This window comes from Vidua macroura, chromosome 1, assembly GCF_024509145.1.
Source record: "Vidua macroura isolate BioBank_ID:100142 chromosome 1, ASM2450914v1, whole genome shotgun sequence".
Classification (NCBI taxonomy): domain Eukaryota; kingdom Metazoa; phylum Chordata; class Aves; order Passeriformes; family Viduidae; genus Vidua; species Vidua macroura.
Window position 1 is genome coordinate 117,624,418 of NC_071571.1, and position 16,121 is coordinate 117,640,538.

The window sequence follows — 16,121 nt, forward strand, 5'->3', positions numbered from 1 at the left end:
AATTCCTGTTGCCATTTGGAGACCATAGGGAGTTTGTGTCATCCATGACCAAGTGTGGATCTGCAGGAAGTGAAGCTGATAGAAACACATGATATGACACTTATGATACAAGGCTTCCTTGTGCTTGGCTTCTCCATCCTCATGTCTTCTACATGCATTTTCCTATTCCTCCCTTCTTTCTAGTAAGCAGCAAACACAGATATGTTAGGAGATGATTCATAGAAAGGGAAGGAAATGTCCATTCAGAAAGAAGATTTTGCTGCATGCTCTCATTAGCAATGCAAAATCGACTGTGCAGAGGGTAGGTTTTTGCTGCTTCTGAGTTTGCCAGAGCCTTGTGTGGGGAAGGGAGCAGAACCACATCTTTTGGGGGCTACTGCATGGACTACTGGAAAGGCTGCCCTTGGGCTGCTGGGCAAAGTCACAGTTGGGAGATTGGCAGCTTGGAAAGTCCACACCCTCAGAGAGCTCCACTTCCTGCTCTGACTCTGCTGCTCTCCTCTGGAGTGGATAATAGGAGCTGACACCTGGGGTGTGACAGGAAGGTTTGATGTATTTTTATATACAAGATACTACTCACAAAAAAATTAATTTGGGGGGGAAATTGCCCTCTGAGAGTAATACAAGGAATTTATTGGGGAATTATGTGGGATGTATATTTAGTTCACCAGGTGGCAAAGATAATTTTTCCCTATTTGTCACTTTTTAGTGGTATCTTCTCACTGGCAGAGGGAGAGGGAAAATAGACAATATCCCAGGTGTTACATACAGAAGAGGGGCAGCTTCAGAGAGTTTACTCTTATTCCATTGACAAGGTAGACTGGAGGAACTGGGCCCACAGATTGTGCAAGAGATAAATATCTTGGGTGAGCCTTTCTTCAGACACTTTCAGCCAAACACTATTTCAGCTGAGGAGTCTGAGAATGAAAAACATAAATGTGTTGATATAAATACAAGTCAGGGTGTGCCCATAAACAATCCTGATGTGCTGATTCACTATATAGACATTGGAAAAATCAAACAGCTGTGCTGTTCAGTCTCTATGAGTTCAATCCTTAGCATAGCCAAATTTTTATCTTTGGGTGCTTTTTTCCTTTGATAAATCCAGTGTGGCTTGAATATTCAGTGCTGGTTTGTGCCCTCTATCCCAGAGCATGCCATATGTTACTGAAGATACCAGAGCTTTCAGTTTAAGCCAGACCCACTGTGCCTGCTCACAACACAGATGTGCAGGGTGCCGGAGATGGTGTGGGAGTACACACACACTCACCGACTGTCCTCAAATTACCAATGAAAGGAGATTGCAAGGAAGTTGAACAAATTTGTTCAAGGAGCCAGCTGTCTACCCTCCTCTAAAATGAAAGTTAAAAGTTCTCAACAAACAAACTATTCCAGGCTTTTGATTCATATTTGACTTTTGATTCATTTCCTTCTGTGCTTCAATCACTTCCTAACTCTCCATCCTCTGGTCTTAAAGTCAAACAGTGCTACAGTGCAGAGGAATAGTAAAATTTATCCTCTCAGTAACTGCTTAAATCTCATCTCTAATCCTCTAAACTACTTGATTCAGGGTAGTTTAAATTGTTGTAAATATCTTTGAGGTGGATTATGCTGCTTAATTGCCACTAAGGGAATAATAATGTTATGTGTATGTGCATACATATTATAATGTACATAGACACAGGCAGAAAATCCTGCAAAGAATATATTAAGTAATAGTTTAAACTACTCAGGATTTGGGAAAGCCTGTTAAGGGGATTAGAAACTAAATCCAAAACTGGACAAGAGGTAAAGGCAAAAATTTTCACAGATGACAATGGTAGCAACACACTATTTTCTCTCTTTCTGTAAGTATGTTTTCTTTAAATGTGGTCTGCACCACTGATCACTACATGATCTTTTCTAGTAAGTCTACCTCAGCTATGTAAAAGCTATTTGTTTGAGGAAGCATAGACACTTTCTCACAAGAAGAAAGACATAGAATGTCCATCAGTAGCATTTCTTTCTTTGGGAAGAAATAATTTCTATAAACCTGAAAAAAACTGCATAAGTAAATAGCTAAAAATAGCTTTCTACATGTGCATAATCCTGCTCAGTTTACTGTGACCAATGCACATGTGCAGATGCCTGGACAACTGAGGCCAAAGGTTTTGTTCTGGAAATGTAGAGTCAAATATAAACTTTCTAAAGAAAGTATCTGTGACAGTAGCTGTTCCTGAGAGTGGGAGAAAAGGAATATATCAAGAAGATTTTAGTTTTTAAAGTATTCATAAGAAGAAATATTATAATAGGTATTCCCAGAATCTTGGTTCTCATGAACATGTATGTCATTGTGAGTGCCTTCACTTCATTTTTACTTTTCTTCTGCTCTGAGCTGCACACAAAATACTGCAAATTAATTTTTCTGGAAGCTACTCTGCTTGTCTGTGCTGACCCTGACATAAACTGGGATCTACCACTTCCAGAAAACCAATCCAAAGTACTGTAAGGGACTGATTTTCAACGAATTTACTGAAAAGGTTAATGACTGAATAAAAAAACACCTAGTGAATGGAAGAAGCTGTATAGACTTAATAGAAAGAAAGCAATCCCAATACTGCATGTTTCAAATGGCAAGAAAATGCAATAGCAGTGACCCTGTGAGGGCTAATTGTTGCCCAAAATTCATTCACTACATGGAAGCAAGGGGATCATTGCACCTGTAAGTTTGAACGTGAGCATGGATTGAGTTTCAGAGGAAACATGCCTTGGGGCATTGCCTGTCTTTTATCATCTTAAATAAAGCTACTTTATTATGGACACAGTAATTGGGTGTACTTAAATAATTGTCCTCTTTCTAGGCACACTAAATCAACTTTTTAGCCTAGAGTATATATTCTGTGATTAAACCAGTTTGATCTTGTTCTTTGGTCACAAGAAGACTCTTCTCTCTGGAAGATAAAATACTCATTCTTCTTACTACCCTTTGCCTATTCTTTGGCTCATCTGCCCGAGGTACCATTTTTGATTCAATGCTTGTTAAAAGTCTTAATTTATAAAACAGCATGTGGAAATATCTAGGGAGTAATTTCATGTTACTGAAATCTCTTTAGCATTCTTGTTTTACATGTCCTTACCTATTCTTTAGGCTCAAGGTCCACTTTCTTTCCAGTGCTTGTACAGCACCTTGGAAAGAGGTTTTGATCCATGATCTGTTCTCCTTGGATCTGGCCAGATCTTGGTTCCATACCTGTGTGATGTGAAGCCAGCAAAGCCACATTTGGAGCCACGTCTGGTCATGAGTATGCTAAGGTCAAGGTCAGATGTGGTCTTGTGTGACCTGTGAATGCAGCAGAGTGCTCTGTGGTCCTGCTGCTCCTTGTGTGCAGGCACAGGGGTGAAAGGAACAATTTTTAATGCAGTAAACAAGGTTAGTTTTTAAACAGCTGGAGATGGAAGCAAATATCCCTCTGTAGAGCCAAAAGTCCATGTTGCACAGTACAATCTGTTTAGACTGCTAAATGTATTTTGGGCTATGTTCCTTTCTATATAGTTACAGTTTTTAATGTCCTATGAATTAATTCATCAAAATATGCTTAGACACAGCTGGGAAGTAGCTTGATAAATAGGGATCTGCATGTACTTGAGACTAGGTCCAATAAAGGACATGGTGACTGGCAAGGAAGGGGAGGAAGTTGCCCATTCCCAAGAAGGAGTCCAGACCAGGCTCTTGGGTTCAGTGTCATCCCTGTAAACTATCCTTGTAGAAGAGCTTTACACTCTTCTATTCTTCTAGGGAAAGGCAAGAGGCAAGGCTTACAGGACAGAAACTGGACCTGTTTCTCTATCATTTATTTGCACTTACAGATAAAATGCAAATAATTTGAATACTTTGTACTTTTTATGGAGAGGGATTTTTTCATTGATTTCTGCCAGCCTCCAGCCTTGGCTGTGCATGAGGCTTTTGAACGAAGAGACATTTTGTTTAGTTCTTTCATCATTATGATCTGTTCTATTGATCCCTTCCTGCTGCCATATTTGCTAATTTCCTGGCATACGTAAAGGGTGTTCTGCTTTTTGTAACAAAATTTAGCAGCTCTACCCATTCCAGAAGCAGGAAACTGAGGCACAGGACTGGGAACTGGCCAGTCTTCAGAACTGGAAGACAAGTCCAGCAATGACTATGTGCCATCTCCTGGCCCACTGTTGATTTTGGCAGACATTGAAACTGTGCCCTAGGTTTAGTCACCTTCAATGGTGAGCAGCTTTTCAGTTGCTGGCAAGCAGGCTGGATCCTCAGCAGAGCTGCTGGCAGCAGTCCATGGTTATTCCATTTTCTTTTTTCCAGGTCATCTTTGCTTGTTTTGCTTTTCATCTCCTTTTCATGGAGAGCATGATTTCAGGGGTGATCTGATTCCTCTACCCGGGTAGTCAGACATGATGGCTGTGATCATGCTTATTTACAAGGAAAAGGGATAGGAAGGAGGAAGAAAGACCAAGAACACTACCCAAAATTCCAATATTTGAGAGGATAGGTATGAAAAGGAACAAATTTATAAACTAGATTTTTTCTGGACAGTAGGAAAATGAGATGAAAAGGGAGAGAAACAAAACCAATAACAACCACTCTAGTACCAGTCATGGACATACTGCAGTGGCTCTCAGGCACATCAGTAGGACTCATATAAGATCTAGAAGAAATTACAACATATTGTAAGCTTTCCTCTTTGGTAAATAAAACATAAGTAAAGAATCTAATTAAAGAACGTAGTTGAATTTAAGTCATACATATCTCAGAATACTGCCTCCAAAGAAACAGGCAGATTCTTTTGTTAGCAGATAATTTATTTAAAAGAAGGAATTTGTGGTATACTTGAAAGAAACAGTAGCTGATGTGAGGGTTCTTGAACAGCTCATCCTGGTGTTGGGAGAGATGTGGCTATATGGAAGGCAAGTGCACACTAATTCCCAACCACAGCAAAGACAGAGTGTTTCTTCAGCTTGTGTTTTGGAGGAGGAAGGAGGGAAAAAAAAATGTGAAAGAAAACAAGTAAAAAGGGGATAAATACTCTCCAGAGTAAGATACCAGATAGAAAAAAAATATTCACAACTAACCTGAATATGAGTTGAGGTGGGATAGGTAAAGCAGAAAAGCTGCCCCATGAAGAGTCAGAGCAGAGACTAGACTGCTGAAAGGTTATCGAGATATTTTCAAAGGATTGGGATGCTTTCCAGACATATTTCATCTTGAAACAGAGATTTGGCCAGGATGGCACCTGTGTAACCACGGCACTAAGGGCGAGGGGGGAGCAGCAGCCACTGCACTGCACGGAGAGGCGGTGTCAGTGCTGCTGGTGCTGCGCCCCCTCCAGGTGCTGACCTGGGGGCCACCCTCCCCACGGGCAAATGCTGCGTTTGCCTAAGCCTGGCGACCTCTCGCGAGTACGACAAACTGCTCACCACCAAGTGCCTGTAACGAAAGACACGTTAACCCGCCTTGGCAGGAGCAAAAATAGCCTCAGCGCTTGGTGCCAGAGATAAATATTGGCGAATGCTATTGGATAAAGAAAGCAACCACCTCACTACGTCTTGGACACCAGCAGGTAGTTGCAGATGGTGGAATATGCTGTTTTGGATCAAACCTGCAGTGGAAGAATACTTCTGCTGCCAACAAGATGCGCTAACAGGACTCTCAGGGATCAGAGGTGTGGATGATGGCATTCTGCGGTAGAGCTGCAGAGACCTTGAAATGGAAACTGCCATAGATCACACTCTTGTTTGTTTGCTATGATGAACCAAGAAAATAAAGTTATAGTAAAATACTAATAAATGTCCTATCCACAGTAATAATAATATTGCAGCAGACTGTAGCATCAGACCCTGGACACTTAGAACATGTCAACATTCAGTGCAGAAGCAGGAGCAATGAAGCACTGGCTAAACCTGCCAGTCAGGGCTCATGAGCACTTGTGGGAAGTCGGGGAAATAGAAAGCAATGCTATGGGTGGTGAAAATGAGCTGTATTCCCAGGAGCCTGGAGCAAAACTGGGAGGGTCTTTCTACAGCAGCCCTCTTTAATTGACCCATTTTGGTATGGGTCAGATGGAGGACACACTACACAATTACTAGGTGCCACCAAAATTAAACAGTAGCTTATCTTGGCAGCTGTGTAGTTTCAAATCCAAAATATATATCTACTTTCAGGAAGGTGTTTTTATTTTACTTTGGAGTGAAGCACAGTCATACCAGGCCTTTAGTCACATTGGGTTTTCCCTCATCACATACAGACAGCTGGGAAAACTATTAAAATTCCCAGCTGTGGCTTTAAGAAGGTTCAAGGAGCAAACAAAACACATAGCAAGCCAGCCTTGAACTCTGAAGGAACTCTGTCTCAAGTATCAGCCCCTATAACACTCAATGTCAAGATGCATCTCTATGGCATTGCCTATGGCTAGCAGTACAGGATAAAGGATAGGAGGAGAAAGAAAAGATGTGCAGGAGGGATATTGCCTACCACAACAAAAACCTTCCCTACTGGTGTTCAGAGAGGCACTTACAGGCAAAACTTTTTCCTTGAGACATGTGAGGCACAGGAAGGCAAGCTGCACAGATCAGGCTGCAAAATTTCCAGTTTGGGAAAGCATGGACTTCTCTATTGCTGATGCCAAAAATTTGTCAAGTTTTACAAATAGACAGATTTGATTCAGTTCTATGTACATTCTATTAAAATCTGATTAGATAAATGCTGAAAGTATACAGGTTTTTGAGTGATCAACTGCAGTACCAAGGCATAAGTCCCCTTCCTACCTTGTCTTCTCCCAGCAAGAAAAATACATTTCTAGGTGTGGGTGTTAGGCACAATTCTCATGTATGGACTTCAGAGGAATATATTGGCAAGCTAAATCTAAAAGCAAACCTAGGGAGTGATGTTTAAATTTACACTGGAATTTGGGAGATCAGTGACTCACTAGAGGGCCAAAAGAAAGCCTTTTTACCCCTCTAAGCCTTCATTTCCCCATCTGGAGAAGAACTGCTGCAATATTTGCTGCAGTAAAATGTGCTACTTGCAACTGGGTATTATCGTTGCCTGAAACGAATGTGACAAATGGAATGCTGTGTGATAAACAGCTTCCTCGTCCCCGAGTTAGGAGCACAAGGCTGGGATTGTGTGGGAGCTGTGAGAACGCAGCACATGACCAGAATCGTGTATGGGCAGTAGAAGGATAGGCAGGGGAAGGAGAAAGCCTGAATGTTGTCCTGTCTCAGAGTTCTCTCTCCTGCTTGAACACCCAATAATAAGGTCAGCTGTGATTTTAAATGACTTAAAGAGCAATTCCTAATCTCTTTCCATCTGGATTTCCATTTCCTGGATATCTCACGTAATTCTATGTGCTTTTTTTGGATAAAAGTCTCATCAGGATGACTCTGTTTCCATTTCTATGAGACAATAATAGGGATAATGCTCAGGTAGCCAGGCTAAATGATCTGCAATTTTTGTTCATCGCAGGAAGTTTGCCAGCTGCTTACATGATGGGCGAGCTCTCTGAGGCCACGCACGCAGTGAGATGCTGCGCCAGTTGTCTGGATGGCTCTGCTTTTCCCAAGGGAATGAGTCACTGACACAGTTAGCGCTCCACCCCTGGTATTGGTTTCTAATATCTTACCCTGGCAGGAGGTCAGAAATCCAGGACGACCCAGATTTGGGTCCAGGCTCCTGTTCTGTTTCCTTCCCTTTATGGCAGTAATGGATTTCCTGTGCTTCCCTCCCTTTCCTCTACTATTTCTTTATAGATGTTACCATTACGTAGAATGGAGAAAATGGATTACCAGGCAATGCTTGTCATTGCCACCACTCTGTCACCCATTTGTCTGTTTGCAGAACCAGACTCTCACTGTGAAGAGATTTTTAATTGCTGTATTTGTTTTAGCAATTTTGTGCGAGGCCATGGTGTTTCAAAGCCATGGCAGGCTGGTGAGCTATTGCGCCTGTTGCCTACATTTCCCCATCTGCAGCAAGTCACTGAGAGAGACTTCTGGGTGTTTCTTGCAACCTCTGGATGGGGTGAGTCAGCATTCCCTTGAAGGCTCTATCACAAGCATTGTCATTTCCTCCCCCTCAACATGGCGTGTGGCCAGAGGCACCTGCAGAGCCAGAGGAGTGGAGTTACAAATGGGTGCACCTCCCTGATATGAGGCAAGCATTTTGGTGAAGGCATCCATGCCAGTGCCACCCACAGTGTGCAGCCAGCAGGGAAGGGAGTGATGGAGGGCCTCATTAGACAGGCTGGCACTTGTGGCTGGCGAGGGCCGGCTGAGAGCATCGCTGTGCTCCTCTCAGGCCACAGGCACGCTCTGCCCATTGCTCCACAGGAGCACCCTGAGACAGGAGGTGCTGTTCAGATAGATGCCTTTGAATAATGAATAGGATCAAAAGTATTTTGGGGGTTGCTATTTCATTAGCAGTGATTGTAAAGCTTTCTGAGAAGTGTGAACATTTCCTGCTTCTAGCCAGACTCTTAATTCCCACCACACTTGACCCCAGCTCCCACTAGCCTCTTCCCTGCTACTGCTGTCCTTCCCCAAACCTATTCCTGCACTCTTCCCACCCCCTCTTGTTGGATGATGCCAAGCTTCTGTCCTGCACCGACCCTCCAAATCAGGCTGTTGATGCCACACAGTGATGCTACAACCCCTCTGCACATGTGATAGTTGGTGCCCCATATCTGCTGCTGTTGGGGAACACAAGCAGCTCCATTGCATGGAAGGATGGGAGGTGGTTATGGATCCTCAGCTTCTCAGTCAGGAGATACTTCAATGCTTTCATCTTCTTTCTCCACCAATTCAGATTGAAACAGTCCCTATTGCTACTGCTTATCCCCATTTCACAAACCTGGTTTAAGAAATCTCCTTTCCTATGTGTGAGGCCACAGGTCCTCCCACATAAAGCCCACCCAAATTACTTTAGTTGTGGTTTCTTAATTTTCTATTTTGCCTTACATTGCTCAGATAATTTGATATTCAGGAAAGGAATGATAAATCTATAAGCTTTTTCAGGAATCTCTGTATTAGCATCACATGTCCCTGGAAAGCTGTCATTACATATGTTACTAGTTCAATTTTTTAAAAAAATCCCAAACAAATTTACATGGAAGAGTAGTTTTAGTTTAAAGAAATTGTATTTCTATTTACAGCCGAGGAAATTGATGTCTTTAAAAATCTAATAGCGTTGTTTCCAACAGCTGGTTTGGTTTATGAAGCTACTAGGAGTAGATAGAGAAGTGTCTGAGACAGTGCTTTTATACTTCAGAATACTAATAATCTGTTTGTCCTTGCATAACTTCTTCTATGCCATGCCCCAGTTCACATTTGGAGCTATATTTTATCTCCAAGTTCCTATTATTTCTTACAGGTTAGCACAACATATGACCTATGACATTGCAGCCGTAAAGAAAGTAGGCACATGTGATTTTTCCTTCAGTTTTCATATCTCAGTGCTCTGGCCATTTAATTTAGTTTCCCAGGTGCTGACAGCTGGTAATGCTCTTAACTGCTCTCCCCTGTTGGTAAGTTATGGATATTTCCTAACTGGAGTTTAATCGTGTAACTTTACTTCACTCGAAATGCCAAAGGTCCTAGGAATCCATTCCTCCTTCAGGCTGATTATGGCACAGGAGATAATACTGTTTGCGGATGGTGAACCTAAATCCCTGATGAGTGTCTTCTAAGGCAAACTGACATCTATGGTGTTCCTCATTATGACATGACTGTCCAGAGCTGGCCCAGAGGACAAAATCCCCCAGTTTTTTTAGGTTACGCCCTCCATATATATAAAAACAAGTATAAAAACTGTAGTTTGAGTCTCTCACTCATGCTCAGAGAGACAAGAGCAATAATAGATTTAAAGAAAGAGCTGTTCTGTAGGTACCAAAGGTAGGAGCAGGGTATTGCACCAACCCAGTACTGTGAAGCAGGATTCAGTGGTACAAGTACTATCTCATACTTGTCACATTTAGCCTGTCTTTCTTCCCTCTTCCCTAGAATGACATCTCCCTGCTCTCAGTGTTGGGCACACTGTGCAGTGCCAGGCTGTCTCATCAACAGGGCATTGGTGTGGTCCTCCTTTGGTGGCCAGAGCCTGTGAACCTCTTGTCCTCCATCCTTCAGCCAGTATCAGTGATGGTTGCCTTGCTTCCCAAGTGGGCAGAGTGACACCAGTGACATTTCATCTCCTTGGGTTCCTACTCTCTGGAAGAAACCTGGCCAAGGGACCCCAGAGTGCTGGGACTTCACAGTGAGAAAGTGCAAATGATCTGTAGGACAATAAGCATGTCACATAGAGCATGTATCAGTGTTACTCAACATCAGCCTTCCTGACCCTCACTGGGAATTAGAGACCAAAATACCTATTGGGGCTGCCATGGATTTTGCCCCATAGCTTTGCTCAAAGGGTGACGTAGGCCTTCACTATATCCTTAGGGGCAAACTGTGGTTAGACTGTGAGAGCAATAAAATGAGGGTAATAAGCAATAAAATAATGGTGAAATGTTCTGGTGCTGTTGAAAAAGAGAGGCTAAGGCAGGGAGGGCAGGACTGATTGATGTTCCTCCTCCTCACTCCAAAGTGAAGTGAATTCACTTTGCCCAGTACCATGACTATTCAATGCTTCTGCATCTATGGCAAGCTGGACTCAGATGGAGAGAACTTGATAAAAAATGAAAACATCATTGCTTTTTTTCTGCCTCTACTCTGTATATTCATACCTCTGTATACCTGGGAATATCTAACCTGTGCATGGAGGTGTCGGCTTTGATGGGTTATGCTCCTTCTCCCTAGGAGAGAATAGAGGAAGGCTTGTGGGAACCACTCTGAATTGGGTTCACTAGTTTCACCATGAAAGAAAAGAAGTTTGGCAAAACTTGACCATCATTTTATAAATCCTCAACAAGTTGGCTGGGATTCCTCTTCTTATTGTTTTTGCTTTTGTCTGCAGCTGCCAACTGCCTGCTGCCTGTTCAGCAGCTGATGGGGAAGGATTGGCCCACTGGGAGAAGGTGTTATAATCCTCCTGCAGCAGCTGCCCCAGATTTGCTGCTTGCTAGTGAAGCCTGGAGGCAAAAGGACTAGTCTATTCTCCTCCAAGGTATATGAACACTCCTGGGGGCTTTGCATGAGGCATGGGAAGGGTAATGAGGCATGGGAAAGGTGGTGAGGCAAGGGCTCTATTGCATTGGAGGGCTTGGAGAAATGCTGCAGCAGACAAAAGACCCCATGCATAGGGAGACCTGCATGTCTTCTGTGCCCTTTTCCAGACACTCTATGGGATTTCATGGTGCTGAATTGTGAGTTAGTCTAACACAGATCCAGTGAAGAGAAGCTAGGAAGGAGAAGATTTTTTTTTTGTCCAGTTAGTATAGACAGCTGCCTGCTAATCACCATTAGTGCTTCTGTAGGAAGAAAACAGTTGGAAGAGGTCCTTGTCCTTCCCAATTCATTTCCTCTCTGCTCCTTTCCCTACTGCAGTTTCCTGTCCCCTGCCACAGTTACATTAAGGCAGCTATTTCTGGTGTCATCTAAAACAGACCAGAAGGGTTTTTCTGGTTTTGCTAATACCAGCTATTTCACTCATTTAGTTTAAAGGGTATCAGCACACTTAGGAGTGATAAATGGGAAGGAGGAGGGAGAGTAACAAATAGCTGTGGGTGAGAAAAGGCAGAATCCTTCTTTGGCAGCTTTGCCATTAGATAATTGTGGTGTGGAAAGCACCTTCAGATGTCCACTGAGAATGCATTGGCATTTGGTCCCTGATTCCAAAAAACATGCTGGAGCATGCTTCACTGCTGCTCTGTTTCTTCATTCTTAGTAAATTGTTAAGTAAGCACATGTCCAAGGCACCCCCTGACTAGTCACTGGGGCTTAGGGAGAGGAGAAAAGTAAATACTGCTAGCTCTGTTCTGATGAAATGGGAAGAAAATAGACAGAGCAATTTGAACAGAAATAAAATATACAGCCTGTGTACCCCTTCAGTAGGTATTGGAGTGGTGCAGTGTTTTGCTGAATTGCCTGTAGTTTTACTATAGCATTCATCTCTAGTATTTGAGGCTTACAGATATATTTAGGTTTCTTGCTTCTGCATAGGTGACAAACTTGTGGTCTTGCAAGAGCTCCATGGGGCTGTATCTGATTTATTCCAGTGAGTAGTTTGGTTTTCTTGACTGAGATTTCTCTTGATTTCTTCCAGTGAAGTGGAACTGAGCTATAGTTCTGGATACAGTGGAAACGTATACTGGAAATTGCTGCAGGGGCTACACAGTGCTAACGCACTTTTGCTGATCACCCTGATTGCCTAAGGATTACCTGATTAAGCTTGTGATTTAAATGCTGCATGTCTTGATAGACAAGGTCACAGTTATGCAGCCTGAAGTGCCACCTAGAGTCTTACTTCATATATCTTTGATAACATTGTTCCCAGGACCATGTCTGAAGGTCAAGAGCTGGATAGTGGGGGCAAGATTAGCAAGCTATATCTTCAGAGGTCTAGGAAATTACAGTTGTGAAAATTAAGCAGTTGGGATGAGCAGATCACTGTTGCTGGAAACCCCCGATTACTGTTCCCTCTCCTTTGCCTGATCTCTCCCTCACGCACAGAGATGTGGGAAGGCAATGGGGTCAAATGGAAATCCCATGGGATGCAACCACTGTGAGGTCTGCTTTGGACAGCAGACACAGGCCAGAATTGTGTTAGCTAGAGGTGGCTGCAAACAGGCCCTCAGGACCATTTGGTGTTCCCAGGCTCCCCCAGTGCACCCAGTAGCCTCCTCTGTGCCTTGGAGGAAAGTGAGCCAGCTGAAGGGGCATTTCAACCCTCCTTCTGGGGACGTGTGCTGCTCAAGCTGTTCCATGCATGACACCTGCTCCCTGCCAGGTCCTGCTGGATGCAAACAGATCTGCTCCCTCCCTTCAACCTGTAATGCTATGCTCAGTCCTCGTGCCTGCTGCACACCGCAAACTGAGATGGGATTTCTCATCCTGACTCCTTTCCCTGCCAGTGTGCGTCATTTTCCCCCTGAATGCTCCTGGATGCCAGGCTTTTCCTTTCTCCTGTGTCTCCTGAGCTCACACATTAAATTGGAAAGACCTTTCTGATCCCTCACACATTCTGCCACGGAAAGTACCACCCCATGGTTCTTGGAAGGTAAACTGCTCCCCTTTTCAGGGTTTTCTGGGATGACTCTGTGTGGGAATGCCTGAACTCACAGGAGGAATGAAGATGTTCAGAGCTGTGCGAAAAAAACCAAGCCTATACCCATAGAACCTCATGTTTCCTATATATAATATCCTGCAGCATTCTGAAACAGATTTTGTTTGTAGCTATATTGAGTATAAAAGCTTTTCCTTCACCTAACAGAATCAATCGGCCCATAGTGGGTCTTTATTCCCATTCAAATTAAGGCTATTCCATACTGAAAATGCACTAATGTAACTAAATTGATTTCTAACTTGATTTTAGTTAAATGGGTGTAGTTCCCTGCAGGGATACACTTAAATCAGTCGAAGAGAGGGTGAATTATGCATCTTTGTATATTTCTCTGTGATTTATCTTAATTAAGTGTAAGGGGATCTCAGGGTAACCGAGACTCTGACCACAGGTAGAAACCCCCACACGGATTCTGGGGATGCTTAGCAACTCTGCTAAAGTACTGAATGCTCTTTACTCTTGGTGTAGAGTGTCCGCTGCCTCACAAGTGTTCTGCACTTCTGGAGAGCAGGCCCGCATTGTCACTCTGTGCGTGTGTGTGTGGTGTCTCCCCCATCATATTTCCTGGTGGATAATTGCCTGCCCCCCAGCTAGGCACAGCCTTGGCTCTGAAACACCCTCGTTGCTCTGAGAACTGAGGCTAAGTGCAGCCCTTTAGCACACCCAGGATCCCGGAGGATTTGGAAGGAGGCTTTTTTCTTATTGAGCTGTGCCACCCTCACATGGGAGCTTATCTTCACCCTGAGAAAGGGGAAAAAAAAAACCCTTAGCAAAGGAAAATGGAAATGATTTATAACCTGAGGCACAGCCAGCACTAGGAAATGCCTCCCTGATCATCTTGGGGATAGTCACATCTGTGAACAGCTTGGGCAGCTTTGCAGCGTTTCCTTGATCCCAAGCAGGAACCCATTGTCTCTTCCCATTCCCAGTGTCAGGAAAGTGGGGCATGCCTACAAAGCAGGGATACTCAGTGGCTGTGGTCACCACCCCAGGAGGGTACTGCATGCTGTGTTATATGGGAAGGAGCCATTCACACTCAGCACTCCTGCAAGCTGTGGTGCTTAAAAAAAAAAAAAAAAAAAATCAACTCTATATTATTTTGTTTTTAAAATGGATGGATTGTAAAGCTGCACAGTCCAAACTGTCTGTAACCCCTTGAAAAGAAGCATAAAGGGAGAATGACATGTCCCATCACTCAGGAATATGGATTTTGAAATTTCTGTGTCTAACTTATTGAAGATTATATGCCAATATCTAAGTTTGGCAGACTTCTGACCTTTCACCATTGAGGAAGGCTGTGGACAGGTCTAGCGTACAGTGTGATAATGGAAATATAAGCAATGGCTTCCAGGGTAGAGGCCAGAAGTGTGGAGGCTGCGGTCATTCTTCCAGGAATGATGTACGGGCTTGATTGACCAGAAACGTCTCTGAGAAAGTGAGAGACCCAAAGAGGTCAATTCCCTCTCTTCAATGGCTCTGGCTATTTTCTTTAAATTAAAAAGAAAAATGGGACACTCTAGTCCTTTGTGTAATTTTATAGCCTAAGGAATATTTCCTAGGCTTACTCTGCTGTATGTGCTATAAAGCGGGATGGGGTATTTAGCCACTGAATTTTCATTTGGGTGTTTTTTTCTCTTGCTCACATTCATTTACTATACAATATCAACTTGTATATCATCTATGTTTTTTTGTTTAATTGAACATTTTATATTAATAAACCATGGAAGCCTAATGTCAATGTTTGCTAGCATCATAGGCACATGCAATATTATACGAATGTATTTTCTCCCTTCCCTCACCATTCTTTCCTTCTCTCCCTCCTTTCCTCCTACCTCTCCCAGACAGTTACAACATTTTTGTATGTATTTTTCCATGCTTAAAACGTTGAACACAAGGAGGTTCCCAGTCAGCTCCATGTAAAATCGCAGGAACTGTGTCCATTTAAAGATGGTGCAGGACAAAATGTTCAAGGACAGCACCATAAGGGTCTGCTTGGCTCTGGGTGAATAGAGCTCCATTGTGTTTGCTCACGTGATGACTGCAGTCCTCTCCTCTCCTCTCCTCTCCTCTCCTCTCCTCTCCTCTCCTCTCCTCTCCTCTCCTCTCCTCTCCTCTCCTCTCCTCTCCTCTCCTCTCCTCTCCTCTCCTCTCCTCTCCTCTCCTCTCCTCTCCTCTCCTCTCCTCTCCTCTCCTCTCCTCTCCTCTCCTCTCCTCTCCTCTCCTCTCCTCTCCTCTCCTCTCCTCTCCTCTCCTCTCCTCTCCTCTCCTCTCCTCTCCTCTCCTCTCCTCTCCTCTCCTCTCCTCTCCTCTCCTCTCCTCTCCTCTCCTCTCCTCTCCTCTCCTCTCCTCTCCTCTCCTCTCCTCTTTCATGAGGCTGTAATTTTGGTGACAAAGACAACTTCAGCAGCCCTTCATCCCTCAGTCTTCTTGCTTTAGTTTCCAGCTCTACACCGTAGCTTATTCATGCCAGTATATCTCTTCTCTGAACTTGTATGTCTTCAAAATATCCTTTCTTGTGGAGAAGAACAAGAGATGGGGACGATAGGACTGTTGTGGGCTGAACTCTTTAAGTTGGTCTACTTCTATATCTATATCTATATCATCTATATCTATCTAGATTTATCGATACATATATCTATATCTATATCTATATCTAGATCTATATCTATATCTATATCTAGATCTAGATCTAGATCTAGATCTATATCATCTATATCTAGATCTAGATCTAGATCTATATCATCTATATCTATCTATATCTATACCTATACCTATACCTATACCTATACCTATACCTATACCTATATCTATCTATATCTATATCTATATCTATATCTATATCTATATCTATATCTATCTATCTATCTATGCCCCAGAAAGTCAACCC